This window comes from Enhydra lutris, unplaced genomic scaffold, assembly GCF_002288905.1.
Source record: "Enhydra lutris kenyoni isolate GAN:26980312 unplaced genomic scaffold, ASM228890v2 scaffoldscaffold21, whole genome shotgun sequence".
NCBI classification, from domain to species: domain Eukaryota; kingdom Metazoa; phylum Chordata; class Mammalia; order Carnivora; family Mustelidae; genus Enhydra; species Enhydra lutris.
The window spans coordinates 5,174,946-5,202,402 of record NW_019154105.1 but is presented as its reverse complement, the minus strand read 5'-3'; the positions used below and the strand labels follow the sequence as shown (position 1 = coordinate 5,202,402).

The following is a 27,457-nucleotide window of genomic DNA, read 5'->3' as shown; positions in this document are numbered from 1 at the left end:
GGATGCAAAGTAAAGGGAACCCTTCTACTGTTAGTAGAAATGTAAACTGATGCAACCACTAGAAAAAAAAAAACAGTATGGAGGTTCTTCAAAAAAATTAAAAATAGGCGGAGCATGGGTGATGCAGTTGATTAAGCATTCGACCCTTGGTTTCAGCTCAGGTCGTGACTTGAGACTAAGCCCTGAGTGGGGTTCCACACTCAGCCTGGAGTCTGTTTAAGATTCTCTCCCTCTCTTTCTGCCTCCCCCAAATAAAAAAATAAATCTTTAAAAAAATTAAAAATAGAACTACCACATGACCCAGCAATTCCACTTCTGGGTATATATCCAAAGGAGCAAGATCAGTATCTCAAAAAGATATCTGCGGGGCACCTGGGTAGCTCAGTGGGTTAAAGCCTCTGCCTTCGGCTCGAGTCGTGATCCCAGGGTCCTGGGATCGAGCCCCGCGTTGGACTCTCTGCTCAGCGGGGAGACTGCTTCCTCCTCTCTCTCTGACTGCCTCTCTGCCTACTTGTGGTTTCTGTCAAATAAATTTAAAAAAAAAATGATATCTGCACCCCCATGTTCACTGTAGCATTATTAACAACAGCCAAGACATGCAAACAAACTGTGTGTCCATCTACTGGCAAATACCCGCATGAAGAAAATGTGGTGTAATACACACACACACACCTCCCAACACAGTGGATTTTTATTCAGCCATAAAAAGGGAAAAAAGTCCTCTCGCTTGCAACATGGTTGTCCTCTAAAGGTTATTATGCTAAGTGAAATTAGTCAGACAAATACTATATGATCTTATACATGGAATCTTAAAAAAATCCTGAATTATAGATGCAGAATAGACTGATGGGCAAAATAAGTAAAGGAGGTCAAAGGTACACCTTCCAGTTAAAAAGCATGTCCTGGGATGTAATGCACAACATGGTAATTATAGTTAATCTTGTGCTAAACATGTAGAAGTTGCTAAGAGAATAAACAGATCTTAGGGGCACTTGGCTGGCTCAGTAGGTATAGCATAAGACTCTTAATCCTGGGGTCATCAGTTCTAGCCCACATCAGCTGTAGAGCACATTTAAAAATAAAAAGTGAGAGAGTAGATCTTTAAAGCTATCATCACAAGAAAAAAAAATATGTGGTAACGGATGCTGACTAGACTTATTGTGGTAATCATTTCATAATATATACATATATAAAATTATTATGCCATACAACTAAAACTAATAGAACATTATATGTCAATTCTATCTCAATTCCTTAGGGACTATATACTGGATGAATCCATTTATAGGTCATTCCAGAACAATCAAAACTATTGGGACAGTGAACTGGTAAGTGGCTGGCAGGGGCTAGGGGTGGAAGGAGGGATAGACTGAAAAAGGAGTGAGGGAATTTTTCTGTGATGTGAACTAGATATACTGGCTAATTATAATTACTCGTAACATTACCATCAGAAATACACTCGGGAAATAAACTAATAAATAATAAACTAATAAACTGAGAAAAAAATTGCTTTACCATCCAAGAAAGTGCTAAGAGAGTAAAAAAAGGAAAATAAGCTAACAGGATGTAGGATTTCCCTATCTCTAACTTCTCCTCGAGGCATTTATAAATATGTCAGCCTAAAATCAGCATTAATTGACCAGCAAGTAAAATTACATAAGTAAAAATGCTGTGGATTTAACTTACTTAATGTCAAAGAGTCACAATAAGTCAACTATATTATTGACTAATAAACGCCAACAGGGTTTATGTGACCTCGGTCATTTGAGAAGTAAAATCCCTCCCTCTCTCTTTCCCCTGCCCCCAACACACAGAGGAGAGAGGGATTACAAACAGTTAAGGATTGCTAAAAATTATCACACCGAGTATAGAGAAATTGTGTTGTATAGGAGAGCAGAGAAAAAATCATGGGAAATTCGAAAATCTGTTTTGCTTTCCTGACTCCTTTCAATAGATTGTTTTCCTAATATAAATGCCTGCCAGCCATAGAGAGTCTAATAATAAACATGATACTATTAATTCTTGTTGCCTCCTCCTTTCACTCCCTTTTACTTTCTTCTGCTCAACAGCATTTCTTCTAGTCATACTTCCAAGTGGGCCCATAAATTCTACTGAGTCAGGTGTCACATTCTTACAGAAATTATAAATGCCTTAAAAGCCCTATACTTACATGAAATATAAAAATATTCTTGTCACTTCCCATCATAAAAGCAAATTACAGAACAGCACTGACTGTCATCACATTTAACCCAAGACTTTTAGCCTGCACAATTATAATTATTAATGTAGTGAACAGATCCAGTTAGCATAAGATCCAATTCTAAAATGTGTACTCATAATCTTCTTTGAAATTGAGAGACTTCACTTAAATAACCTCTAAATTCAGGATTCTTTAGGGTCAGCAACTAGCCTATCTACTAGCTCTAAAATAAATCTATCAGATTTTGAAAACTTATGTGAAATAAAAATACATATGAAAAACTACAAGAAATAAACGTAAGGTAGGAAATCTAGACTGACCATTCATCTAAAAGAATGATTTTATACCTCAGAAGAAACAATAAACTCCCAAATTTATGCTTTATGAGAGTTAATGGAAAATTCCTACTCAGCGATACTTGGTCATAATTTTAGAAATGTTTATTAGGCCATCCAAAATTCCCACTCAAAAATTTCAGAATTAGGGGTACTTGGGTGGCTCAGTCAGGTAAGCATCTGCCTGGGGCTCAGATCATATTCCCAGGATCCTGGGATTGAGCTCCATGTTGGGCTCCCTGCTCATTGGGGAGTCTCCCTCTCCCTCTCCCCTGACTTGTGTTCTCACTTACTCTGTGCTCTTTCTCTCAAATAAATCAATCTTTAAAAAAAAAAACAAAACTTCAGAATTAACATGTATTTAATGAAAAACACTATAATGTATACATGAATGGTTGAATTCAAAACATAAAATGTCTAAATTAATACTTATTTAATAAAAGACATTGCAATTTAATTTTTATAAATAAATACATCAAATACAGCAATTCAGTTCCATAAAACGAAGGCAGACAAATGAACTGCCTTAAGGGAAAAAAAAAATCCTAAAATTCAGTTGCCTCATGATTCTCTTTTAAGATGGGAAATTAGAGTACAAGAAATATACCAAATAATAAAACCCCATATTCTTTAGGAGACAGTTCTGATATGAGTAAGTGAAAAATAACTCTCAAGCGATGGTTAGGAAGTGATGCCAGTCATTTCAAAATGGTGACAAAAATATGTAGGAGAGTAACTAAAAGGTTATATATTCGATACAATGTTAGTACAATTAACTTTGGTCAATTATTCTCCTTGCTTTAAAGATAAGAACTAGCTTCCAATAAAACCAGTAATTTGGTAATAACTATTTCGTGTTGATAATAACTACTCTAAGTTTCCTTTAACAATAACCAGAAAATTCTATTATTTATTTAACACATGGACTTAAGCAATGAGTTTTTCAGAGTTACATAAAATATAAAATACTACAAAAATTATTTACCCAGGATTCTCTCAGTTGATTCTAATACCTACCATCTGTGCTAATTTACAGTCTGCAATAAATAATCCCAAAGAAAAACATTAAGTTGCAATCTGTATAGTGTGGATATTTATATTTTTGTAGCCTAACCAGAAAACTGGTAATCTTTATTTAGTAAAAAGCATCCCTCCAGTTCCATAGAATGGAAAAAGTCTATTCTCCAATTGTGGATGAGCCCTAATTCAATTTTTAAAAATCGTTTAACATCTAAGTATATGGGAAAGCATTCAAGATGTATCATTAACTTAGAACAAAAACTGACTGCATATACCATAACCCCATCTTTGTAACAAAACAACATCTATATATACAAATTGTGTAGCAACATGTATGAAAAGAGGTAGAAAAGAATGATAGGATTATAGGTAATTTTCCTTATTTAGTTATATTCACTTTTATACATTGTTAATGTATTGTTCTTACAATATGAAGAAAGGACTTTTAATTAATAAACTTCATTTTTTAGGGAAGTTTTAGCTCATAGCAAAATTGAGCAGAAACTAGAGAGTTCCCATAAGCTCTTCTTGTCCCCCACATGATAAAACTTCCCCCACTATAAACATTCAGCACCAGAGTGGTACATTTGTTACAATCAATGAACTTTTACTGACACATCGTCACCCAAAGTTCATAGTTTACAAAAGGGTTCACTCTTGATATTTTACATCCTATGGATTTCATCATATCTATAATGACATCTACCACTGTAACACCATACAGAAGAATTTCACTGCCCTAAAAATCCTCTGTGCTCTATTCATCCCTCGCTCCCCTCTAATCCCTGGCAAGCACTGATCTTTTGACTGCATCTACTGTTCTGCCTTTTCCAGAAATGTTATATAGCTGGAATCATATGTTATCTAGCCTTATCAGACCAGCTTCTTTCACTCAGTCATATGCATATAAGGCTCCTCTATATCTTGCCATGGCTTGATTGCTCATTTTAGCATGTGATCAATACCGAGAAAGTTATATATTACCTACAGACACCTGCAAAAATTCAAGATAAATAACAATCTTGTACTCTAAAAAATACAAAGATAAAAAAATACAAAGATAAATAAAAGGAATTCTGCCAATAAGAAAGGTAATTTAAAAAGAACTTAGATTCACAATTAATGAGTTATGTAAAGCGATCACTGTCCATTTAAACATCCATGTTTTCTTTGATCAAAGACAGTATTTTTTAGTATTTTTGTGAAATGTTTAGTTATTAAAAGCCTAAAGCCACAGAAGTAATACTACGGCATACAATTTCTCTAAGGTTTATTCATCTGTTACACCCATAATATTCTCCTAAAGCTTTTTCTGTATTTTGATTAAGGAAATAACCTGATTCTCCTTGAGCATTACGTAGGCTATGAATGTAGTATATTTTCCTCTATAAATCATTCATATATATATATGAATATATATAAAAATACTGTGTTACATACATATATATATATATATATATATAAAAAACGGTACTTCTTTAAAACTGAAAAATAATGCATCTAAAGGAAATGTTAAATGTTTTTAGAGATTCAAAACCATAGTCTTTCCAGAATATAGATACATACACACATCTAAAACATAAACATTATTTTTAAAAGGGTGTTTTAATAACATAGTACCAGAAACACTTCACTATGTATTTATTTTTCGATTATTCAATAATCTTAATTCAAATAAAATTTTATAATTTGCAGAGATTTTCTTCATTCCTAAGAACATAACTGATTTGTACTGATACATGAAAAATAATAAGCTGTATTATTAATATTTCCTCATCACTTTCTTAAGACTAGACAATCAACAATTTAATCTCTATTTGTAGCATGTGTCTATTTCTGTGGTGCAAATATCTCCATGTGGTTTTGTGGTACAAAATTACCCTTATTTTGAAAGGCAGTCTTCAAGCTGTTAACAGGATGCCTAATAACGTATCATCATATTGATTTCAGAAAAAAGTAACCTGAAAATTTTAACAGTAAAATATAGCAAAATAAGTAGAAAATGATGAGTTTTCAGGATTTGTTTCTAATATGGTTTAATTTTATATTACGTAATTTAATTTTTAATAGGTTGGATTTGATAACTGCCTTGCAAAATTCCTGAAAAATTAGCAACTAGCTCTTTCAAACCAGCCCAAGCCAACACTTAGCATACCAATAAATCTATGAAATCCTGACTTTCCTCTCCTCACAGCTCCTTGGAATCATTCTGCTTCACCAAAAAAATTCAAATCAAACATCAACTTGCTCCATGCTTTACCCAGCAAAACTTAACTTACTTCTTTCTACTCCATCTCCAAGGAGGTTCATTCATCAAGTAATAAGACATGAGTTGTTCTTTATGAGTGAGAAAAGAATTAAAATTTTACAAATAGAAACAGATGATCATACACAGTCCAGTGGTTTTCAACTTTGGATTAAAGTTGGATTCAACTTTGGATTAAAGGCTTTTAAGGAAGAAACAATATGATTCTACACAGGCTCTTCCATAAAGTTGGAAGTGAACATTACATAATATCAAAACCAGATAGCACATGAAATGTTCTTGTAAAATTTTAGCAAATAAAATCTATAAAAAGGACAATACATCATGCCAAGTGGTGATCATCTCAGGAAAACAAGGGCTAACATTTAAAAAAAAATCAATATAATCCACTAATATTAAGATTAAAAAGCATTCTGAAAAATCCAACTACTATTCCTTTTTAATAAGAACTCTCATTTAAATAATAAAGGGGGAGGCCTGGGTGGCTCAGTCGTTAAGCCTCTGCCTTAGGCTCAGGCCATGATCCCTAGGTCTGGGGATTGAGCCCTACATCTGGCTGCCTGTTCAGCAGAAAGCCTGCTTCTCCCTCTCCCACTCCCTGGCTTGTGTTCCCTCTCTCACTGTCTCTCTAACAAATACATAAATAAAATCTTAAAAAAAAAAAACACGAAAAACTACAGGTCTCATCATACTTAACAGTTAATCTCTAAATGCTTTCCTGCTAAAATCAGGAACAAAGCAAGGAAGTCTGCTCTCTCTTCTTTTCAACTTTGTACTGAATATTCTAGCCCACACAATTAGACAAGAAAAAAGCATAAAAGGCATTGAGCCCAGGAGGAGAATTAACTCATCTTAGATCTCAGACAACAGGTTTGTGTATATATAGAAAAGCCTATAGAGACTACAAAAAAGATTCAAGAACTAACTAATAAGTTATTTAGTGTTTCCCCCCAAAGTCTATATTACTTAATATACATATAAGTAAAAGCAACCAGAAACTGATTTTTAAAGTAGGCTTCACAAAGAGCATGGAGCCCAACACAAGGGCTTGAACTCACGAGCCTGAGATCAAGACCTGAGCTAAGATTAAGAGTCTGAAACTGGGCCGCCTGGGTGGCTTCCCAGTATCAGACTTCCCAGTATCTTTGCTTCCTCCTTTCTCTCAGCCTGCTTCTCTGCCTACTTGTGATCTCTGTCTGTCAAATAAACTGGAAAAAAAAAAAAAAAAAAAGACTGGTTTGGGGCACCTGGGTGGCTCAGTGGGTTAAAGCCTCTGCCTTTGGCTCTGGTCATGATCTCAGGATCCCGGGATGGCCACATCCGGCTCTCTGCTCCACAGGGAGCCTGCTTCCTCCTCTCTCTCTTCCTGCCTCTCTGCCTACTTGGGATCTCTGTCAAATAAATAAATAAAATCTTTAAAAAAAAAAAAAAAAAAAGAAAGAAGGAGTCTGATACTTAACCAACTGAGTCACCCAGGTGCCCCAGAAACACATTTTTAAATACTATTTTGCATCAAAAATTATATAATACTTGGGGATTAATATGAAAAGAAATGCGGAAAAATAGCATAATCCATAAAACTTATAAAATCACTAGGCTATACACCTGAAACTAATAGAACATTGTGTCAACTATATTCAGATTAAAAAAAAAAAAGTTTGTGGGGCGCCTGGGTGGCTCAGTGGGTTGGGGCCTCTGCCTTCGGCTCGGGTCATGATCCCGGAGTCCTGGGATCCAGCCCCATATCAGGCTCTCTGCTCAGCAGGGAGCCTGCTTCCTCCTCCCTCTCTTTCTCTCTCTCTGCCTGCCTCTCTGCCTAATTGTGATCTCTGTCAAATAAATAAATAAAATCTTTAAAAAAAAAAAAGTTTGCAAAGTCTCAACACTGGAAACTATAACATATACTGACAAAAATTAAAGAGCTAAATAAATGGAGACATGCATCATCTTCACAGAAGATTAAACACTGTTAAGATGTTAATTCTTCCCATACTGATCTACAGATTCAGTATAATAATTTCAACCAAATCCCAGCATGTAATTTTTGCAGAAATTGACAAACTCATTCTAAAATGTAAATGGAGGATGTCACCTGGTTATCTCAGTCAGTGGAGGAAACAACTCTTGATCTCAGGGTCATGAATTCAAACCCTACACTGGGCGTACAGATTACTTAAAAATAAAATCTTAAAAATAAATAAATAAAAACAAAATGTATATGGAAGTATAAAGGACCTAGAATAGGCAAACAACTTTGAAAAGTAAAAACAAAATTAAAAGTTTACACTACCTGATTTCAAGAGTTACTGTGAAGCTATGGTAATCATGGCAATGAGATATTAGCAAAAAGATAAACAGATCGAGAGAACAGAAGAGAGTCTAAAAGTAAAGTCACATATATAAGGTCAATTAATTTTTCAACAAAGGTGCCAAGGCAATTCAGTAAGGGAAAGGGGAATCTTTAATAAACAGTACTGGAACGAAACTGCCGTATTCACACAAACAAGCCGCAACCTTTACCTCATACCACATACAAGAATTAACTCCAAAAAAGTACCATCTATTAACTTTCATGCATTATTAATTCACCAATAATCACAACTATTCTAGGTTGTCGGAGTTTTCATCATCTCTCATGTTAGAGAAGCAGGAGGAGCTGTAAATATAACACCTATTACTGTGCAGCTGACCCTTCCACAAACTTAGAGATAATACAAGAGAAACCACTTTCCCATTTCTCTAATGAATTCTCACACTAGCAGTTCCTTTCTTTCATTTCCTACTTCCTCACTAAAACAGATACAAAATAAACAAGAAAAAATGGTTTGGGATTTTTTCTATTTGTACTCCTATCCTCCAAATTCACTGTCAGCCTAACTCCAAGAGTATATTCACATCCCTCTTAAAAAGACAGCTATAAAATATCCAGGCAAGCAAGAAAAAAACCACAGATGGAGAACAAAGTTTCCACCCTGTTACATACTTGAGATGCTATTATGTAGTCAAGACAGAGCTATCCAATACATCTGGCATGTGTTCAAGGATAAACATGGAAAGTCATTTGTCTATCCTCCAGCATTCTCCTTAGCATACTGATCACCAAAGGTCACTGTATCGGACTGCTGCAAATCCTCATTTGAATTTTCTTCCCTACAGTAAACCTACTAAAGTTAAGTGGGAGAAGGCAAAAATGAAAGCAAGAGCACTATATTCACAAGGACGTCTACAATTAATATCAGAAAATTTACTTCAAGCATTCTCCTAAAACTGCTAATCAGTAAGAAGTACTAACCAAAGAAAAGCATTCTAAATCAACTTGCTAGGCAAACTAAAAGATGCATAAACAAGAATCCACAGCAGTGTCTTCAAACCTACCAGAAATGAAAACATCTTTGCTGCTCTAAACAAAGAGTAAATACGTCAAGAGTAAATATGTTCAGACTAGGAGACAAATTGCAAGGGCAGCTGTAAAAAGATCACAGATCACCTAGATAAGCTACATTGTTAGAAAGTAAGCACATCAACAATTGAGACTTCTTAACAACTTTGACAAATCCACTAGAAAAACTGGACTCAACCAACTTGTTTAAATTTGGAAAGAAAAAAAAAAAAAAAAAGAAACCCTAAAGTAACATTCTAATACTTCATACAAAATAAAGTAATTCACTTTTTTCCTTCTCCTACCTTCTAATTTCAGGCTTTCCCTCTCTACTGATAAATAAAACCAAAGAATTTAATATTTCACAAATATAATGTCTTGAGTTTATGTATAGAAGCAAAAAATCATGTGTGTATAAACTAAGAATATGTATCAAGAAAATATAAACACTAATCCACGAAACTGGTTTCTGTTGCTAGAAAACTGAATCTGATAGTATCAAAAGCTAAGAATTTAACTAATGAATCTCTCTTCATAATGAACAGGTTTTCTAATTATTTTAGCTTTTCTATTTATTTAGAAAATAATTAAGTCTTTAAATCTTGACTGATATCAAAGTCTGCAAGTAACCAAAGTAACTATCCCATACTTTTGACCTGAACCACATAACAACAATGTTTAAGCATCAGATATACTCAGTTAGATACACACTTAAAAGATGTTAAAACTAGTTTGATATATCTGAGAACCAGGGTTTACAATTCGGAAAAGCCATATCTAAAGGTACAAAATTCCATTAAAAATAGCAGAGTAGGAGTGCCTGGACAGCTCAGTTAAGCGTCTAACTCTTGATCTCAGCCCAGGTCTTGATCTCAGGGTCATGAGTTCAAGCCCCATGTTGGACTCCAAGCTGGGCATGGAGCCTATTTTAAAAAAAGAGAAAGAAAAGAGAAAAAAAGAAAAGAAAAAAATAGCAGAGTAAAACAGAAAAAACCTTAGTAACCAAATTCTAAAACTTGATAAGGCACAAAGAAAAGCTCCATCCAGGACAGGGTTCCAAGGTGCCAGCATCTTAATCATGAAAGAATTTAAAAGGCAGAGCCAATGCTGACTCACATTGATCCCAAACAGATAGCATCAAACAACAGAGCTAATCCTTAACTTTGTGGCAAGCATAAATGCCTAGGAGAGTACCACTCTACTCACAGATGACTGCCAAGAAAGTGGTGCTTTGTACTAAGCGGAAAAGGTTGGAAGGGAAGGGGTGTCAGCTTTAAAATAGTTCCTAAAATAGTTGCTTAAAAGGATAAAGAATAAGAACTTACAAAGGCTTTCAGTCAAGCTTGGTTCCAGGAAAAGGATACTTTGGCCCTATGTGAAAGCAAAAACCAGCCATTGTAAAACACAGATACCCAGATTTTGTCAGCAAAAGGAAGAGTATTGTTCATCATTTCCCACAAAGGTAGCAGAGTCTTTAACTTGGATTCCTACTTTTTTTCCTGGCAGGTAGATAACTCTGCAAAAGCAACAAAGCAAACTAAATATAAAACTCTTCTGAATTTCAATCCTGCAGTCAAAATGCCAACTTCACAAACTCAAAGGTCACAGAGAAACAAATTTCCTGTTTTGTTACTTAAATTCATTACCTTCCTCCTAAACTAACCAATACAGAATTTCCTTCTTGTTTTGAGGCTGACAAAATGAGGACAGTACACTTGCAACATACTAGGAACAACAGGCGGCTCCCCAGAGTCAAGGAATAGAATTTGATATCATTTCCTAAAACCCAATTACAGGGGCGCCTGGATGGCTCAGTGAGTTAAAGCCTCTGCCTTCGGCTCAGGTCATGATCTCAGGGTCCTGGGATCGAGTCCCGCATGGGGCTCTCTGCTCAGCGGGGAGCCTGCTTCTCCTCTGTCTCTGCCTGCCTCTCTGCCTACTTGGGATCTCTGTCTGTAAAATAAATAAATAAAATCTTAAAAATAAAACAAAAACCCCAATTACATATAATCTATGTCTATTATTTCTCCACTTGAGAAAAAGCTAAATATTATTATTAGCAATTTTCCAGGAAAATGATATTTAGAGGTTATTTTATAAAAAGAGGAAAGTACAATGCTTTATAAACATTTGTCAAAAAAATGCATTATAAATATCTGTCAAATATCCATTATTTCAATTATTAGAACAGTGTTCACTGCCCTAAAAACCTTATCGTCTAGGAAAGATAAGAAAAATGTAAACAATGATTATTATAAACATTTATGTATTTCCCATCTCTTTCTAAAATACACGAAGGATATTCTACACTGTTCATAAATAATTATAACTTAATGAACAATGTGTACAAATTCCATAAGGGGCTACCAAGAAGAATAAAATACAAATGGAGAGGTAGTATCTGACTGGTCAGATGGATTAACTGTGAAATGTGCTAAGAGTACTGTAATTCTAAGAGTAAAAGTGACTGAAACTTGTCTATAATTTATAACTTGTCTATAACTTGTCTATACACATATACATATACTATGTGTTAGTATTTCTATCCCTGTCCTCTTACTAGCATCCTAACAATGAAAGAAAAAGGAAGAGTTACAACTATTTTTCTAAGATATAAATAATGATGGATAATGTCCCATATGGCTTTATTTAGTCTTCACCCTATTAAAATATGGCACTCTCATCACTCTAATGAAAACCGTTATTCTTAAACATAAATGACCAAAAAAACCCCATAAATGACTTCAATATTACTAAATCAATTTTCAATCCCCTTTTTAGTCAGCTCATCCTATATAATTTCTCTGATTTTAAAAACTGAGGACCACCCTCTACTTCTTAAAACCTGCCCTCCCCTATCTTCCCAATCAGATTATAAATAGGTTGAAGGAAGAGAGTTTGAGTGGGAGAGGTAAGAACACATGTATTGAATGCCCAGCCTGTGTTCAAATACTGTGCTAGATGATATGCACACATTATCACATTTAATGTCACTAAAATTAAAACTATGTGTTATTAATTCCCACTTTACCAATAAGGAAGCCAAAGACCAGAGAGATTGTAAAACATCCAACACTTCATTGTTAATAAGTGACTAGAAACATGACTCCAACCACAACATCCAAGATTCTTCTACTAAACTGTGACAAATTTAATTCTAAACATATATAGAGGAAAATGCAGAATAATAATCTTTCAATCTTGGAGTGCAGAAAACTTTTCTAAAGTTCAAGACCATAAAAACAAAAGAATGACAGATTAAATGATACAAAAAAAATTAATGTCTGTAAGGCAAAGAGCCAAGTCATACAGTCAGAAGATCAAAAGGAAATGGGAGTAAAGTCTCTGTAATATTTATAATGGATAAATGAGGTAATGTTTCTAAAATATAAACAGCTTTTACAAATCAATAAGAAAAAAATGTAAACACCCCAACAGAAAAATTGGGAGTAAAGGTCATGATCAGGCAAACCACAAAAGACTGGCTCAAAAAAAGTGAAAAGAAATACAGCCCCCCAATTAATCAAATAATTGCAAATTTTAAAAAGCATATGACTTTATTATCAGAATAGGAAAGATTAATAATATAAGTTTGGGAAACAGGCACCCATTACACAGCTGATGTGAATATAGTTCTATACATTTCTAAAGGGTAACCCAACAAGATGTATCAAAATTTTAATGTGCAATCATTTTAATCCAGCAAGTCCACATCTAGAAATTTATCCTTTAAAAAAGTGTGAAAGGGGAGCCTATGTGGCTCTGTCAGTTGAGCATCTGACTCTTGATTTGGGCTCAGGTCGTGATCTCAGGGTCGTGAGATCAAGCCCACACTGGGCCCCATGCTTAGTGTGGACACTGTTTAAGATGCTCTCTCTCCCTTCCCCTTTAAGGCCCCCTCCCTCTTAAAAATAAATAAATAAATATAAATAAACAAGTAAGTGTGAAGTGTATGTATGAATCTTTTCTCTGCATGAGTGGTGATAAATGTCCAAGAGAAGGAAATAAACTGCAAATCAGTAGGGGACTGAATTATAGGACATCAATAAATGAATTACATTTCAGCCCTTAGAAAGCATAATGCGTGGAAACGTAAAATGCTGCCGCTGCGGCTGTGAAAAAGTTTGTCAGTTCTTAAAAAATTAAAGTAGAACTGCCATATGATCCAATAATTACACTCTCAGGTATATACCCAAGAGAACTGGAAACAGATGTCCATACAAAAATGTGTACATGAATGTTCATAGCAGATTTATAATAACCAAAAAGTAGAAACAACCCTATCAGCTAATGAGCAGATGAACGAAATATGATATACCCATATGACGGCATATTACTCAGCCATAAAAATTAATACTATTACATGCTACAACATGAAATAATCTTAAAAACATTACACTAAGTGAAAAGAAGCCAGACACAAAAAGTCACATATTGTATGATTCCGTTTATATTTAATGCCTGGAATAGGCAAATCCATAAGAGGAAAAGTAGACTGGTGGTTGCCTGCAGATGAAGAAATAGGCCAAAAAGAACTGCTAATAAGGATAAGGTTTCTTTTGAGGGTGATGGAAATGTTCTAGAATTAATAGTGATAGATCCCAAAAAAAAAAAAAAAAAAAAAAAAGTGACGGTTCACAACCTTGAAATACTAAAACCACTGAAGTGTTTATTTTAAAACAGTGATTTTCAATATTATGGTGATCTCTCACTTTTTAAAAAATGCTTACAACTTTTTAAAAGCATGAGGCATATCTATTGATGGAAAAAAATGACTGTAATATGCTGTTAAATCAGAAAACAAATGTAAAAAAACAGTATACAGAATCGTTCTATTTATATATGTTTTTGGGTTATATACACATATTGCCCAGAAACAGACAATGGTTCAATACTACTAACAGTCTTGATTGCAATGAGATAGGATGACCAGGAAATTATGCTCTTCAGTATTTTTTTATATAAGGACATGTATTTCCAAAAGCAGACATGAAAAAATATTGCAGGGAGGGGCAGTACTATAACAAAAATACACAAAATAGATGGAAACCAGGAAATACAAGCAAAGATTACTAAACTGGGGGGTCCGTAAACCTCAGGAAATCTATAAATTTGCGTAAGAAATAAATTACATCACCATTTTCATTAATGTCTAATGAAAATGTAGTACCTCTTTTAATTAGAGCTAAGACACCTGCCATGATATTAGCAGTACCTGTGATTTTGGTCACTAACACAAGTTATATTTTCGTATAACATTACAGTTGTTACAGATAGCTCAAAATATCATCCGTACATACCACTACTTCAAAATTATGTTATTATGCTCACTACTAGATCTTGCAATTTAAATGTATTGATAAGGAGGCACATATATCACAAATTTTTTATAAATCTTACTACTTTAATGTAACAGGTTCCTTTTTAATCTTATTTTCTTTCATTCACTTAAAATCATTATTCTAAAAAGGCTCCACAGCCGTCTCCAGTCTGCCAAAGGGTCCGTGCCACCAAACATTGACCTATATCCAAATATACCACTCATCCATTAGAGGCAGGAAGGGCCACCAATCACGAGGATATTCTAATTATTCAGGCATAAAGCAATTAGTGCCTAAATCCAGGGAAAAACAGAAATCATCCTAATTTTAATTAATTTGTCTAACAGAATTCATAATTTTCTTCCCCAAATTGTCTCTCCCAAATTGTCTTCTGGTTTCTCAGTCATCTCTGACTTCTTCCTTCACTGAATCACCACTGTCGCTTTATTAAAAGCTCTAGCTATCCCAACTGAGAAGAGATTTCTTGACTTATCACTTCACATTTTAACTCTTTAAAAAAGAGCTTCCCTCCTTCCATTCTAATCTCAACTGATTCTGCATACCTCAACCATATAATCTTCTTAAATAGTTATTCCAAACTGCCACCAACCTGCTCAAAATCACCCAATGCTACCAGTGCATTTAACAGTCATATTGGTAATTATGAGATTCTAGAACCATACTTGCACTCACTATTAATCAAAAGTAATATATTGCTATGTTCTATAAAGTATCATCTAAAACAACATTGTAACAAAATTCAGGCATTAGTAAGAGAACCTCAATTTATAGATGTGAAAGACCACCCGCTGCTCTAGCATTGAACACGGGATAAAACTAAAATTCCTTACCTAGGCATTCAAACCCCTCCCTAATAATCAGGTTCCAATTTGCCTTATCAGCCTCCTTGTTGTCACTGAAGCTCTGGAAGTTAACCAGAAATTAACTCAATTTCCCTCTCATACTTGAAGCTGGACTTGGCCTTTCTCCTACTACATATTTGTTCATGTCATTTCTACCATTTGCAATCCCATTTGATTATTCATTCATTTAGTAAACAGTAACTAAGACTCTACTATATACTAAACACTTGGTACACTGATACACAGTAGGGGTTTAACCCCTACAAACAGTTGGGCTACACATGGAGTTATCTCTGCCCTTAAAAACTCACAGTTTAATGGAAAAGTAGAAACAGAAGCCAAGTAAATACAAGACAATATGGCAAAGGTTATGAAAAAGGAATGCACAAGATGCTAGGAAAGCACAGAGAAAGAACGTAAAACAAAGACTGGAAGTATCATCAGGCAAGATTTCTCAAGTAGGAATAATATAAGGTAAATTATTTAAAAAGTTAATGAGGTCATCACGTGTAAAGTACTGTAGGCACATACAAACCATAGACCAAGCTGTAACTCACTCAGTATGGCAAGCCTAGGAAGTATGTTCAGGAGAGAGGAGTAATGAAATGATAAAACTGGAGAAGTACAGTAGGACAAGATCATGATGGGTCTTACACATAATCCTATGAAATCTCCAATTCCTTCTAAAAAAAAATAAGGAGCAGCAGGATATCCTGGAAAGTACACAGGTTTAGGAATTCCAAAGACCTAAATCTGAATTTGAGCTCTGTCGTTTCCTTGTTATGTGCGTTTCATCAAATTTGCCTCTCTGAGCTTCAGTATGTTCAACTATAAAACAGGGATTAATAATATAAATTTTGCCAGGATTCTAACAAGAATTCATGTAAATCTCCTAGTAGAGAGGTCAGCAAACTACAGCTTGGTTTGCCAGCAATGAATGGTTTTACGATCTTAAGGTATTGGTAAAAAAAAATTTTAAACTACAAAAAATAAAAAATAAAAAACAAAGAATACAGGTCAGAGATCTTAATGTGACCCACAAGGCCAAAATATTTACTATGTAAGGCCCTTTACATAACACCAACTCCTGTCCTTAGCACATAGGATGTAACCAAAAAATAGTAACTATTACTATTACTGAAGGATTTTAAGAAAACTTAAGCACCGTCAAATGAATTTTGCAAGGATTTCTCTGTTGACAGTGTATACAAAGAAGCAGAAGTTAAAGAAGCAATAATGGATGCTGAGAGAACAAGCAAGAAGGATGCTGCAGTGTCCACTACCTTTTTCCTTTCCTTCCTCCTCCTAACCATACAGGAGAGATCAACTTCTACCTCATCTTCATCCTTGTAGATTATGATACAGCACTTAATGGTCTTTGTTAGTTAGCATATTCTGCTTAGGCTTTCTATTTATTGGGGGCTTAGATCCCTTATAAGTAGTGTAAGTATTTTGGAGTCAAACAGATCCTATTCTAATCACTGATTTCACCAATACTTAGGACTTGTTTTTTAACTTGTATGGATCCTAATAATAAGAAACAGAAATGGCTAAATTATATTGAGTTCTAAGCTTTGTTTTTTACTAAGGATGTGCCACATACTACTGTTCTAAGCACCTTATAGATATACTTGATTTAATCCTCACAACAACCCTGCAAGATAAGAACTATCATTATCTCCCATCACACATGAGCAAAGTGAAATATGGAGAAGGGAGTTTCCCCAAGAGCTAGGAAGTGAAGGATCCAAGGGCTCACATTATTAACCACCTAATGAATGATAATCATACTCCACAGGATTTTCATGAAAACTAATTCAGATTACTATTTTAAGGGAAGGGGATGGCTTTTCACAATCCTTAGATCTCAGCAGTCCAATAAATATCTGTTCCATTTCTTAGTAAAAAAAAAAAAAGATTACATTCCAGGGGCGCCTGGGTGGCTCAGTGGATTAAGCCTCTGCCTTCAACTCAGGACATGATCTCACAGTCCTGGGATGGAGCCCCACATCGGGCTCTCTGCTCAGTGGGGAGCCTGCTTCCCCTTCTCTCTCTGGCTGCCTCTCTGCCTACTTGTGATCTCTCTCTGTCAAATAAATTTTTTTTTAATTTTAAAAAAATAAAAATAAAAAAAAAAGATTACATTCCAAACTTTATTGCCCAGAACCCTGAATACAATAGCTCGTAGCCAGTACAGACTTAATATTTATTAAGTAAAATATACTTTAAAGTGATTAAAATCCTTATGCTGTTTCAAGATCATATTCTGTATATTCACAATATATTATTTCATAAATCGCAGAAGACTGCACTGACAGGAACCTACAGCAGAACACACTCTTGCCAGTTTTTTGGTCTTAAATATAAACATTATGATCAGACAGCAATGAATATATACATAAAGATCTCAAGAAAGTCATTGTACAGAGAGACATTACAGTTAGTATCCCTATATTTAGTTCTATTCTCTTAGTAGTATTTGTAACTGGTATTACATAACTGATCTATGTTACTCATTTAGGGAATCTATTTAAGTAACATGGGAAGGGAAAAAGATTCTAAACTGTAAGATTACAGACAGAGGTTCTCTCTGCAAAAGATGAATATAAGAAGATAAAGTGCTGTAATTTCAACTTTGTGTCACCAATTAGTGTCACTATTTTCTTCTGTTAATAAACAATCTGAAAGCCCCAAAACACCTGGCATCTATTCAGTACGAATGAGTCCCTCACAGAACAAAGTGAACTACTCACTTCTTCAAAAAAAATAAAAATAAATTTTAATCTGTAATGAGATTTTAATGTGGTCTGAAAAAAAAATGAAATACATCCTGCTGCAAAAGAGAATACAAAACAAAAAAATCTATTACCACTTTCTAATTCTGACTTGTAAACAGGAAGACACTTGGCTAACCCAAAATTATTTAACTTTTGCAATGTATAACATGAGGAGAAATAAATCTTTTCAAAATATATTTTCTAATCTGGGGGTGCCTGGGTGGCTCAGTGGGTTAAAGCCTCTGCCTTCGGCTCAGGTCATGATCCCAGGGTCCTGGGATCGAGCCCCACGTTGGGCTCTCTGCTCGGCGGGGAGCCTGCTTCCCTTCCTCTCTCTGCCTGCCTCTCTGCCTACTTGTGATCTCTGTCAAATAAATTAAGTAAAATCTAAAAATATATATATATATATATATATATACACACACACACACACACACACAAACACACACACACATACATATAATCAGAATGTACACAATTAAAGCTCCAAAAATTAAAGGGTAATCACCACTTCAAATGAAACATAACCTTACTTTGCAGAACAGAATTTCTCAAGAAAGCTATCAAGTTTTTTTTAGAAAACTTAACAAACAAAACCACTCATGCTGAAATATTTTGGGAAAAAGTCAGTTAACAGCCAGATTCATGGTAAATATGGACTTCTTCATTAACCATACACTCAATAATTACAAAAATGTGTTTCCATCTTTTTAATCCTATGATTAGTTCTTCATTTATGATTTAGTTTTCTGCTTAACTGTATCTCCCACCAAACTAGCTACCAATGTAATCAGAAAAAAAGGTTCTTACTAAATGTTTTTCAAAAGAAACAATATTCTCCACTCCTCAAGAAAGCTGAATTATCCATAAAAATCTTCAAATTAAGAGACCTCCAAATGCATATATGGATGGCATATACATCCATCCATACATATATAACTGCAATGGGAAGGCAGTTAGAGGACACTAAAGGAGCAGGGAAGGGAGGCGATAAGGGAGGGGAAGGAGGCGGTGAAAGCTATAGCTCCTCTTTCTCAAACAAGTTAAGCATTATTACCTACCACATGACTTGAAAGAGTATCTTCAGTTTTGTAATCCCCTCCTTCATATCCCTCAAAACTCAACCCTAACACCCCAGGATCCCTTCATGAGAGAAATACTCAACAAACTAGAAACAGAACTTCATCAACCTAACAAAGAGCATCTACAAAAACCCCGCAGCTAACATCATACCTAACAGTGGAAGCCTTAATGCTTTCCCCCAAGATCAGGAACAAGACAAGAATATCTGTTCTTCACACTTCTTTTCAACACCCTAAACAGCCAAAACAATCTTTAAAAAGAACAAATTTGGAGGACTCCCCCTTCTCAATTACAAAGCTATAGTGGTCAAGACAGTACTTGGTATAAGGAAAATCAAAGAGATCAATGGAATAAAACTAAGTCCAGAAATAAACCTACTGTTTATTGTTAATTTATTTTTGAGAGAAATGACAAGACAATAGGCAAAGAACACTCTTTTCCACAAATGGTACTGGGACTGTGTATCTATATGCAAAAAACAATGTTAGACTCCCTACATCAGATCATATGCAGAAATTAACTCAAAATGGATCAAAAATCTAAATATGTGTTAAAACTAAAAAACTTGGGCGCCTGGGGGGCTCAGTGGGTTAAGCCACTGCCTTCGGCTCAGGTCATGATCTCAGGGTCCTGGGATCGAGCCCCTTGTCAGGCTATCTGCACAGCGGGGAGCCTGCTCCCCCCTCTCTCTCTGCCTGCCTCTCTGCCTACTTGTGATCTCTCTCTGTCAAACAAATAAATAAAAATCTTTATAAAAAATCATAAAATTTTTTTTAAAAATGAAAAACTCTTAGCACAGAAGGATATATCTCTACGACCTTAGATTAGTAAATAATTTCTTAGACATGACATCAAAAGCACAAGCAACAAAATATTAGACTTTCTTCAAAACTTAAAACTTTTATTCTTTAAAAGACATCATCAGGGAAGTGAAAGGATAACTCACCAAGTTGGGGAAATATTTGTATCTATAATATTTGTGTCTGTAATATATAAAAGACTCTTACAACTCGATGATCAAAAGATAAACAACAAACAATTAAAAAATGGACAAAGGATATGAATACATACCTCTCAAAAAATATATGTACAAATGGCCAATAAAAAAATGAAAAGACACTCAGCCTCTTCAGGGAAATGAAAATCAAAACTGCAATGAGATACTACCTAACACTCAGGAGGAGAGCCTTGATCAAAAAGATAGTAACAAATGTTGACAAGGGTGTGGAGAAACTGGAGCCCTCATGCACTGCTGGTAGGGACATGCGATGGTGAGGATGCTTTGGGAAACAGAAGTTCCTCAAAAGTTTAAACACGAGAGGCACCATGGGCCACCTGGCTTGCTTGGTCTGTAGAGCATGTGACTCTTGATCTCAGGGTTGTGAGTTTGAGCCCCACACTAAGCGCAGAGATTACTAAAAAAGTAAAATCTTTAAAAAGTAAAGAAAGAGAAAATAAACATAGAGACATACAATCCAGCAATTCTATTCCTAGGCATATACCCAAGAGAACTGAAACTATGTACACAAAACTTGTCTATGAATGTTCATAACTGAATTACTCATAATAGCCAAAAAGGAGAAATAACTCAAATGTCCACTAGCTGATAAACAAAATGTAATATATATCCGTATGATGGCGTATTATGCAGCCATAAAAAGAATGAGGTACCTTGAAAATGGGGGCACTCGGGTGGCTCAGTCATTAAGTGTCTGCCTTAGGCTCAGATCATGATCCCAGGGTCCTGGGATTGAGCCCCGCATGGGGCTCCCTGATCAGCAGGAAGCCTGCTTCTCCCTCTCCCACTCCCCCTGGTTGTGTTCCCTCTCTCATTGTGTCCCTCTCTGTCAAATAATAAATAAAATCTTTAAAAAAAAAGGAAAGAAAAAAGAAACCATGAAAATGGGGTAAGTGAAACAAGCCTGTAATAAAAGACATTACGTTAAGATTCCATTTGTACAAAATGTTCAGAATAGGCATATATAGTCAGAAAGCAAATCAGTGATTGCCCAGAAATAAGGGTATGGCAGTATAGGGGTACGGGAGGGTACTCTTAAAGGATACAGGATTTATATCTCAGGTGATATAAACGTTCTAAAATTAAGATGACGGCTGCAAAACAGTGAATATACTAAACACCACTGAGTTACATATTTTAAATGGGCAACTTCTATGGTTTAAGTGAATTCTATCTCAAAAAAGCTGTTACCAAAAAACAAACAAACAAAAAAAAAAAGCCTCTCAATTTTTTAAGTAGTCCCTGGCCCACCCACCATTCCATTTCATGTTACTCTCTCTCAGAATGTCTACAGTTTATACTGTAGAGACTTGGGTTTGTTCATTCATTGTTTTTGAAATAACTAAATTATATGTTTTATCTCCTTTCCTCATAACCTACAAGCTTTACAAGTCTTCTACTTCTTTCATACTTTAGAACCGAGTATAATAATGGATATGGAATGGGCCCTCAAATAAGGGCGTCAATTTTCAAAATACAAAATATTAACAATCTGTACCATGGAGAAGTTAACAAGACTACTCAAAAATCTCCCATTGGAAGAATACAGATATATATTAAACTCCTCAGATACTTAACCAAATTGTTCAGAATAAAAATAAGTGAAGGAGAACATAGAGCTAAGGTTTCACATTACAATAATGCTAGGTAATGAAAGAATAAGTTATGATTCAATTAAAATTAAAGTTGTCCAGAGATAAAACTCATTTAATATATTAGAGGCTCACTGTTAGCACAGTTAATCAAAGAAAGTTGTAGCATTTATCATGAAACAGCAGCACAAGTTAATAATTAAACCTTTGTTGTTTACTCGATTTTATTGTTCTCAGGGAAGTCTCACATATATTAATTAAAATGACTCTAGAGGGACGCCTCCGTGGCTCAGTGGGTTAAAGCCTCTGCCTTCAGCTCAGGTCAGGGTCCTGGGATGCCAGGGTCCTGGGATCGAGCCCCAAATCTCTGCTCAGCAGGGAGCCTGCTTCCTCTTCTCTCTCTGCCTGCCTCTCTGCCTACTTGTGATCTCTGTTAAATAAATAAATTAAATCTTTAAAATAAAATGACTCTAGAATTATAAGAACAGCTACAGCAAACAATAAAACAAGTTAGGTCCACCTAAATATTTCCTTAAAGTATAAAGTAATAATAATAATTTATCTTAAAGAGAAAGTGAAAATTCAAAACTGTGTTTCCCATGAAACCCTAAACCAGAAATTGAAATTTGAGGTCAACTGATTTCAAAGTACAAAGAGAAAAACTCAAAGAGCCAGAACCCAGCAGATCACAAGGACAGTTGATAGCTAGATAGTAAAGGAGAGACCTACTGAAGGTTATAAAATCCAACTGTTATGTTCTCTATAAAATCTGTATCCTTAAACAGGTAGATTTCACTTGTTCAAACTCATAGAAGAGAGCTCTTCCTCCTTTGTGGCTTTAACTCCTTCCTTCTCTCACCCTCCTACCTCCACGGCCCCAATTTTACTTTTGAAGATGGAAAGCAATTTTTAAGGATTATAACTCACCTTTCTGACATAATTTCATAAATATATGCTACCATCTAAAACAACATCATGAAATGCCCTAAGCTGTCCACCATCTGGGGACTACATTCCCATCCCCTTCACATTCAAATAAGGCTCTGAGACAAATTCTCACCAGTCATATGTGGGCAGATGTTTGTCACTTTAAGTCTGGTAGTTCTTAAGAAATGGCCTGTAAGTAACATGCAAGGCTCCAAGGCCCTAAAGAATGCCAAAGCCATAGATGTTAAGGAGTGTGGGTCCCTCAAACGCCACATGGAGGAAAGCCACAAGCCTGCTAACCAGGAACACCTGCAGAGAACTGTTACATGTGAGCAAAATACAAACTTACATCTGTTAAGCCACTGAAATTCTGGTGTATTTATTACCTAATTAGCATTATCCAAAGTAATACATGCACAAAGTCTGAAGTATTTCAATTCCCCCTAATTAAAGACATTTGTAAGGGTTATTTTGGAAGGATTGTTTAAAAGCCCTTTAAGTAACATTAAATTTTAAAACCTAAACAATTTTCCACCTTGATTTCTTTTGTAACATAATTACTTTAAACAATGATAGTATGAAAAGTTCCACTGTTAATAAATTTTATTGTCCACAGGTCTTAATATTTTAGTTCAGTATATTTTCATGATTTCATGATTACAAAGAAATGTCTTCTCAATTTCCCAAATTAAAAAATTTGGGAAAAAATACAAAGTATTTTAAAACATTGTAATTCATAAATGTCTGATTTGTAATATCTAATATCTAGCTAAAGGCATAACTCATTTCTATTTTATAGTTCTTAAAATATTAAAAACTATCCATAATTTCAGTGTATCTATTTCTTTACTTATTTTATTACCATCTATAATTCTTAAGGTAAGAATTCTTCCTTCAAATACAACCATATGGCAGATAATTCTGTTGTTGTAAATGCACACATACTCATAAGACACATACTTCAATAAAACCATGACATTTTGCGTTCTAATAAAGTTCTCCCTACTATCCTTCACAAAAGTGTTAAAATTTTAGTACTTTACAGATTTTTTTAAAGTTTAATATTGCTGATATAAATAAAAATAAGGCCTAACTGGGAAACGTGTCATCAGTAAACAGAGATAGTACAAACTTAACCCAATGAAACTCCTCCCACATTCTCTTCACCCTGCCTTCACCAAAGGGGAAAAAAAAAAAAATCCTTTCTTAACCTCTCCATTGCCTTTACACTAAACTCCATATCATTCTTTTTTTTCCCATCAGAATACAATTAAAATTAAATGAACAGCACATTTACTACTCCACGCAGAATAAAAATGAAAAACTATTGAAAACTGAGGATTTTTCCTTAAACCATTCAGGAAAATATTCGAAGAGTTTATGTTTACCAAATCAGTCAATGTGAACTAAAAGAATTACACAGCAATTTTTTGGGCACTATTCTTTGTGAATCTATAAAGGTAAATTAGACTCTAGTTTCTTGATCCATTTTAATGCTTGATTGTATTGGAATATATGTGCTACATACAGTGTAAACAATTTTTTCTAGGGGGATATAGCCAAAATTCATAAAAAGCAGTGAAACTGAGAGGCAGCCTATTCAAAAATATGGGGAACAAGAAGTATGACTAGTCTCTATAAACTAATATACTAGGCCACTTTAGTAACAGTCTCGTTTCTATGAAAGACAAAAAATACAACATTAAAAGTTGTTTATATATAACTTAGATATTACCAAAGGACTGTGAAATGTTCTATTGTCTTGATTTTTAACCTACAGTTACATAAAATTGCTCTCAGCTGTCAGATGGCTATTTGGACTTACACACGGTTTCCGGTGCCCACAACCAGGGCTGCAGGAGGAGGAATATTTAACTAAGCATCTACTATGTGCCAAACGTGTCTTCTCATTCGACCCTCAGGACAAGCTTACTATAAATGCATTATCTCCTTATTACAGAGGAGACGACTGAGGTCTGCAGACATTAGGTAAGCTGCTAAGGTCAAACAGCTAAGAAAAGTGGCCCAGCCAGAGTTCCGAGGCCTGTGAAACAAGCCGTCTTTCCACGCAGCCACCTAGGTTGTTCTCCCGCAGCCGTCACAGGGGACAGCTCTCCGCTCCTCCGCGTCCCTCCGCCGGCGTTCCCAGCGAGCGGCCTGGCACGCTTTGGGAGACCGGGTTTGGAACCGGAGCTGCCCGCCACTCCGCAGAGCGCGGTCCGCAAAGATCATCTGGTCGTGACTCCGGGGTTGCAGCTGCACGAGCTCAGTCCACGCACACGGACGGAGGGTGCGGTACAGCAGATGAGCGGGGAACCACGCGAACAGCATCTGTGCTGGGGTCCACGGGGCACTGCACACCTCCCGGCAGCCGTGTCCTCACAGCCCCGTCCCGCCCAGACCGCTGTCGGGCGGCCTTCCGAGAGCACACACCGGGTCCACAAGAAAGGCTACTCGCTCGGGTTCTGGACACGGTGAGCGACACTTGTTGGTCCGCGCGCTCCGGCCGGACACGGAAGACCGGGACAGAAAGCGCGGGGGTAACCGTAGTGCCGGCTGCCGGCGCGCGCACGGCTCGGCGGGGCTCCCGCGACCCAGCCGTCGCCGCCGCTAACCCGGCCGGGTCGGGGCCGCTGACAGCCCCGGGAACTTCCTCTTCCCCGCGACCCGCCCGGCGCGGCGCGCACCCGCCTCTCCCCAGGAGGCAGGGTCTAACCATTCCGAACGCACAAAACCGCCCCGGCCCCAGCGCGGCGGCCGGCAAGCCGGGCTCCGCTGCTTCCTCCGCCTCGCAAGGAAAAGCTCCCCTCAAAAGCGGCGCACGGACTCTCCACGCGAGAGCATCCGCGACGCGGGCGGCGAGCCCGCCTCAGCTTTCCCCCGGCCTCCGGGGAAAGACGGAAGCAGCGAGCTCGAGCCGCGCGTCCCCGAGAGGCACCGCTTGCATTCACTTTCCCTCGGGTCCCACCGCGGGCGGGGGCCGGGGCTGGCAGCTCCAACGCCAAAACACGCCTTCGCCTCTCCTCAGCAGACGCGGAGGCGGCCGAGGCGACGGCGATCGGCGCGTCCCGCCTCCGACCCTCACCTGCCCAGGCCCGAGGCAGCGCGCTGGGCCCCCGCGGGCCCGGCGTCCCGGGAGGCGTCCCGGCAGGCGTCCGAGGAGGCTGGCGGGAGGCGGGCGCGCGGGCGGGCGGGCGGGCGGGCGGGCGGGCGCCGAGGCGGGTAGGCCGCGCTGCAGGCCGGCGCGCTTCCTGCCGGGCCCCGGGCTCAGCGGCGCGGCCCGGACCCGCGGCTCTCCCGGCCCCGCCGCCCGCCGCCCGCCGCGCGCACAGTCACCCTCCCCGGCCCGGCCGAGGCCGGGCAGCTCCCACCGGCGAGCACCGGAGCCTCGCCACACCGGGGGGGCCACGCCACTCGGGGGTCCCGGACACACAAAATCCGCCCCCAGAGTCCCGGGCCCTGGGCGCGGACCCCACCCCCCCACACACACCCCGGAACCTCCGCCGCCGCCGACAGCGACGCGGGTCAGCCCCACGCCCGACACACACCCACTCGCTCTGGGTCCCCGGGCCGCCTCCCCGCCCGCCCGAGTCCCGACTCGCGCACCCACACGCGCATTTGTCCCTCTCCCACCTCATGTCCCCGGGGACGCGCGGCTCTTCCCGGCACTCCGGGTGTACTGGAGGCACAAAAACACTCTACCTCATTCTCTCCGTCTGGCCCGGGAGGAGCAGCAGCAGCCATTTCCCCGCAGCCGGGACACACACACACACACACACACACACACACACACACTCACACACGCGCGCGCGCGCGGCCCCCACAGATGCTTCCCCTCCGAGCCGCGGCCGCAGACGCAAACACAAACACCCACGGGCGGGCCTCGCTCCCGCCCTCCCCGAAGGGAAGCCGCCGCGACAGGCAGGGCCCGGACCCCGCTCGCGGGCCGGGGGGGGGGGGAGGGCGGGGGGCGCCAGGCGCGCGGGACCGGGGTCGCGGAGGGCCTGCGCCCCCTCCTCACCTGCATTCAGCGCGCCGGGGTCCGGGCGGCGGCGGCGGCGGCGGCGGCGGGGCTGCTGGTGCTGGTGCTGCGGCGGCGGGGGAGGCGGCGGCGGCGGTGGCGGCGGGGCTGAGGGCAGCAAAGACATGCAGGCAGCCCGCCGGGGGGAGAGGCACCGGCCGGAGGGGACGCGGGGCGGGCGGGCCGGGCCGGGCCGGGCCGCCTGAGGAACAGCAGAGGCGGCGGCGGAGAGGACGGCTGACGGGAGCGGGGAGACGGGCGGGGAGGGGGACGAGGGCCGCGCCGCCGGGCTTCGCGGACGGTGACCCCGGGCGCTCAGCAGAGGCCCCGCGGCCGCCGACGCGAAGGCCCCCCGCCGGAGGAAGCTGCGCCCCCACAGCCTCCGAAGCCGCGGCTGTTACTCCGAGAGCGGCGCCGAGCCCGGCCTTGGCCTTGGCCTCCCGGCGCTGGGGCTGCTGCCGCTGCGGGGGTTGCTGCCGCGCCTGCTGCTGCCGCGGGGCCCGAGGCTGCTGCGCAGAGACGCCAGCTTTCGGAGCCTTGGTTCTCGCTCACACACGTTCACACCCCCGAGGCCGGGGGAGAGGCGTCCGCGCGATATCGGTATTGAGATTAATAACAAGGTGCAGAGAGTGCGAGAAGGAGGAGGGTTGATTGA

The 27,457-nt window shown here is 38.7% G+C and overlaps 1 protein-coding gene across 1 annotated transcript in view; it reads right to left on the bottom strand.

Annotated features, from left to right (window-relative positions):
* LOC111149014 (CCR4-NOT transcription complex subunit 6 like) overlaps positions 1–27,226 on the bottom strand; it is a 119,044-nt gene extending 91,818 nt beyond the window's left edge. The window contains exon 1 of the mRNA XM_022505892.1: positions 26,803–27,226. The gene's annotated coding sequence lies outside the window, so the exon portion shown is untranslated. The remainder of the gene's footprint in view (positions 1–26,802) is intronic.
* Positions 27,227–27,457: the final 231 nt, after the last annotated feature.